The sequence below is a fragment of the Orycteropus afer genome, unplaced genomic scaffold, assembly GCF_000298275.1.
Source record: "Orycteropus afer afer isolate SDZICR_OR568_19922 unplaced genomic scaffold, OryAfe1.0 scaffold00410, whole genome shotgun sequence".
Lineage (NCBI taxonomy): Eukaryota > Metazoa > Chordata > Mammalia > Tubulidentata > Orycteropodidae > Orycteropus > Orycteropus afer.
In genome coordinates, this window is record NW_006921997.1 from 1,002,158 (window position 1) to 1,007,927 (window position 5,770).

Below are 5,770 nucleotides of genomic sequence, written 5' to 3' on the forward strand. Positions count from 1 at the left end.
GACTACATGTAGCCATCTGCCTATGTGTGTCATTCAGTCATTTCTGTCTCAGATCTTGCCACATTCTGCACCAGGTTCTGTCTTGCTAAGACCCTCCAATCCACTTGGATCTCTTACTTAGCTATTCCAACCTCTAGCCTGTTGTTGTTGTTATGTGCCATTGAGTCATCTCCAACTCAAAGCAACCTTATGTACAACAGACACTGCCTGGTCCTGTGCCAGCCTCATGATCCCTACTATCCCTGAGCCCATCACTGCAGCCACTATGTCAATCCATCGCATTGAGGGCCTTTTCCCTTTCCATTGATTCTCCATTTTACCAACCATGACATCCTTCTCCAGAGAATGGTCCCTTCTAACAACGTGACCAAAGTAGGTGAGACGAAGTCTGGCCATTGCTTTCAAGAAGCATTCCAGCTGCACTTCTTCCAGGACAGATTAGTTAGTTCTTTCAGCAATCCATGGTTCTTTCAGCATTCTTTGCCAACATCATAACTCAAAAGCATCAACTCTTCTTCAGTCTTCCTTATTCATTGTCCAGCTCTCACATGCGTATGAGGCGATTGAAATTACCGCGGCCTAGGAAAATACCTCTAGTCTAGGAATGAGTTTTAAGTCTGGTGAAGTAGTCCACAAAAGCCCTTGGCATAATATTTTTAATGGACTCAAGCTCCTAGACCTTTCCTTTAGAATCAAATGACTTGGGTGTTGGTGATGTTCTTAGATAAATTTAACTCTTTTCATGTTGATATTCAAAGGCTATGGAGCTTCAGAAAATGGCGAATGCTTCTAGGTCCCTTATTCCCCATTATCTTAGAAACTTTTAAAAAAATTTTTCATTTATTTTCCTGTCTTTGTTTTGCTAACCATAGTTTGAAACTACCCTATTTTTCAAATCACATCATAACTTTCTGACACTATAAATGCATGTGATCAACAGCACAACCATGATCCAGCCATTTGTCAAGTTAATGGCACCTTTGCCTTGAAAAGAAATGGAAATAGTTCATATTTTTCTCTGTCCCCTTCACAGACCCCTTTGAACTGTCCTAATCAACTTTTTTGCTCATTATTTTTCCTGGTACGTGATCCTACTTGCTGGATCATTCCTTTTGATTTTATCTTTTACCATTTTTCAGCAGGGAAAATTAGAACATGAGTAACATACAACTGTCAGATTTAGACCTTTGTCTCTTGTGACCTCTAATTTCTACTTTAGATCAATTATTTTATTCTAGACGTTCCTGAGTCTGCATTGGCTATGTGGATCTTTTTGTTACATATCTAGTACAGAGTAAGAGACTAAATATTACGTCCTAAAACACATAGGGTTGCCATGAGTCAAATCAACTGAACAGCAACTGGTTTGGTTTTGGTAAAACCCCATTAATGTCATGTACCTCAGAACACATTCTCTTTGGGTTTTTTTTTGACTGATATTTTCCAGATCTGAGCAGCTAATAGTATAAACAAATTACAGGTATAACAGTGGCATAATGGTTAAGATACTTAAGAACAAACCTTAGAGCAATTTTGAAAAAAATCAATTTCTTACAAACATTCTGATAACAAAATTATCCTTTAGAGAAGGTTGGGTAAGGAGTGGTAGTTCATCAAAGTGACCAGAAAGCAAAAGCATGTCTGAGAAAGATAGTTAAGTCTAAAAGCCAGTTAGGCCAGTGAGTATCTTTATCAGCTACTTCTAAAGAGTAAGTGTATACAAAGCAAAATTTCAGGACCTCAATGAACAAAGTAGCCAGGCAAGACACAGTGCCTAAACAGGAGCAAAGCAAGTGGACTTCAATCACAGAGCACTGTCCAAGCTCTCTAGTTGTGAGTGCCAGTGACCTGAGATCTGGATGGCTTGACATGTGAAAAGCAAAGACTTCATTTGAAAATAAAAAAAAGATTTTAAATATTGTCCCTTAAAGCCATATACAAACCATACTCAAATAAATAACTAACTTTTAGTGGCTTGGTTTGAATTATTGTAAATAAAGATAATTGAATTGCAACATATATATGTACACAGCACTCATACACTTCAAAATCACCTGCATAACATGCATACTGTATCAGCAGTGTGGTGGCAATCATTTTTTTTTTTTTTCTTTCCCTGCTAACCCATAGGTATTTCTCTTTCTACCTTCTCATCCCAATTGCTTGTAGCAACTTGGCTATTGTCATAGACTACTCCTTTCCAACCATGGATTTACTCTCTGACCTCTTCTCAGCCACTAGTTCAGAATGAAATGCATTGTGGTATGACCAATGATAGCTAGAGGAAAAGGTCAGATAAATGCATTTGCAATATTCCAGAGTCTGGGCAAGTATACAGGCAACATCAAGCTACTTTACCTACACATCTTAGGGCCGGAGAGACTCTGCTCCAGTCCAGGGTCACAGCTCCACTCTCCAGAAGGGAGTGGAGAGAGAGGCCTACCTGAGCAAGGGTAGGAAAGAGAGGATGCAGATTCAGGGTAGGAAACAGGTGAAGTGTGACAGCATATGTTGGAGCAAAACCTTTTGGGAGTTGGTCACTTGGAGGTTGAACCAGGAGGATATCACATGGAGTACCTCAGGGCAAAGGGTAGAAAACCACCAACCTATTGCATGATAGCACATTTCAAGCTAAATTACCAGTAAGGACAAATGAAGTGTAATACGACCAGGGCTCAATGGCAGGCCAAGAGTTCCTGAGTCAGCACAATAAGTTGGAGATAGCAGGAGAATGATCTGAACTAATAGCAAGCACATCGGTGTTTCTCTCCAGGAGTTTAAAGGCTCTGTCATTTGTGTCCTTATTCCAAGAGTAATAATTAAATGATATGCACCAGAAGGACCACTGATTGGATTTTATGGCCGGCATTCTTTATGATTGGTCAATGTCTAGGTCATACCAGCTATCAAATATTTGAATATCACCTTTACTTATACCACCTGATTTTCCTCTGAAATCTCCCTTGAAATTTTGTTGTAATCCTACTTAGTTGTTTGCGTATCTTCAGAGTATAAACTCCTTTAGAGCAGCATCAATATCTTAGATGAACATCCGCAATAGCTCGAGCAACTTATGGATGACAAAGCTCATGCTGGACATCCTGTCCACATGAGTGTTTGCCATGTGCCTGGCTTCCAGTTCAGGCTCTTGCCAGTCCACCTGCGTCATTTATATGAGATGGAAAATGGCACCCCCTATTTCAGGCTCACCAAACTATCACAAAATATACTCAAAACTCTACCTTTCATTTTATATTTTTTCCTCTCTTTAAAGGGACCTCAACCAACAATGATCATCATCACATTTTAGCCAAGGAAAGAAAGGACACATTTACCTTTGCAGCTGGCTCAGATATTGAGCATATTAACATCTAAGTTACCAAAGATAAAGTAGGGTCGGGGTGGGTAGCTATATAGAAGTCATTGTTGTGCTTGGTCCCTCCTCCAACCACACGCCTTGCGCCTCAAAAAAAAAAAAAAAAAAAGGATTTTAGTTGTGAATTGAACCATTTAAAATCCATAAGAATAAAAATATTAAGAAACTTCCAATTCCTAGAATGATAAAGAAAATGCATGACATGATATCAGTTGGTGGAAGACAGAACCCATTCCTCTACAGATCACCATCCTGGTACCAAACTCTGGATGAGCTCGAATGCAGAATTCTGAGATAGCTTCTCATTCAGAATCTTGGCAACCATTTGGCAGCTGATGCACATGAAATAATAATTTAGCACATATAGACTCCAAATGTGTGTTCCATGGATCAACTTACCACCTTTTCTTTGATAAAGTAGCAGCTGTTTGGTTTTTAAATGTTTGATTACAGAAGGGATAAAACTAGACATATTTATGAAAGCACAAAATTGTATATGTAAGCACAGACTGATATGACCATTTTGATTGAATAAATTTCCATCATTAAATCATTCCAAGCAATTATTGAACTATTTACAAGTTAATTTTTAGTCCTTGCACAAAATCTGACACATAATAAATACTCAATAAGCAATTTATTATTGAATCTTGCTGACATGATAAACAAGATGAGTAATTCTCAAGCTGATGCAGAGAATGTAAACAAAATAAAGTAATCATTAGGACAAAATATAGAAAATTAATGACACAGTAAGAGAGCATAAGTAGGTAATACAAGATGACAGAGGATAATGTATTTCAATGATTGGGGTAACGATCTTGGGATGTGGTGTGAGACCAACTTGTGCTGGCATCCCAGACCTGCCTCTTACCATCAGTGTGACCTTGGATGTGTTGCTAAATTTTGTTAACTGTTCCTTCATCTATAAACTGTTTATACTATACTTTATCTAATCCAAGATGTCGTTGATTATAAATGGAAGCATTTGTTTTATGTACCATCAAAAAGGGAAAATACCTGCCTATTATGGACGTCGACCACTTCACTGCACATGGTGTCATGTTTGCCTCTTATTTATGCTCCATTTCTTCCCTTTTCTCCTCACTCTCAGACACATAACATATTCCTCTCACTTTTTTATGCAGAGACACTGGCCATCTCTTTTGTTGTCTGGTACTGGCAGCCTCCCACGGCCTCAAGCTATCATCTGCTTCTACAAGACACTTATTGACATGTTTTTCTAAGAGAAATTTTGGTAAGAATTCCTATTTCTCACCATTGCTTCGCTAGCAAACCCATCACCAAGCCCTACTTCTTTCCTCTTTCCCAAATGTTCATCTTTCATTCTGTGTTTTGATCTAAAGGATCCATTTTATTTGAAATATCAAAAATGTCAGCAAATAAATATCTTGTCATAGTTGACATCTGTTGTAAGATTTTGGAATAAAAAATATTTAAATTCAAGGAAGATAAAGTTACAAGAACATTTGCTGTGACAAATTTTGTGGATGATATCTCAATCTTATCCACCTTGTTCCTTGCTGTCACTTTACTGCAAAGCTAGAAATCTCAATATTTTCACAATCTCCCTGAGATGTCCATGAAGGATAATTCTGGCCAATGAGATACTAAGCGTAAGTCTGGCTGGGATCAAGTTCTAAGAGACCAAGTCTTGACTAAGAAGGATGGACGTAGCTGATATGGCCTTTCCTTTTCTCCCTTTTTCCCATTTTGAAAGATGTGATAGATGGACCTAGAGCAGCCACCATGTGACACTGAAGAAAAGACCAAGTCAAGCAGATATCAGAATCTACATTGAAGAATCCAAAATTAATGCCAATAACCATCCACACTAGGCTCCTTGTTACATAAAAAATAATAAACCCTGATTCACTGATGCCTTTTGAGACAAGTGTTTTAGGACTTGCTCATGTAAAATCCTTCCTACTATACTTTCTGTGTCAGAGATTTTCTAATCTGTTATTAAATTTTTCTTATTAGCACAAATGAAGACACTGCATCTGTTTCTATTAAGATCCCAGAGAAAACGAAATCACCCAAATATTTCAAATGAAGAGACTTTAATGAAAGAGTTATATCTAGTGGTTAAGTTAAAGGAAGAAAAAAGGGATGATGAGGCACTCCGAGACTAGCAGTAGAAGGAAAGGACTAGCACCCTTAAATCAAAGGACAAAGTTCTGGGATAGAGTCATCTCACCCCAAAGAGAGCCAAAACCATGAAGGAGACGTCTCCAGTTGAACCTATGCACAGAGAGGATCACCTATGCACAGCTACAGCCAGAGACACGGAAAAGGAGCAGAGAAGAAATACCCATCTCTTCTTTCCTACTCTCTCTCTCCCTCTCTCTCTCCCCTTTCCCTCTCCCTCCC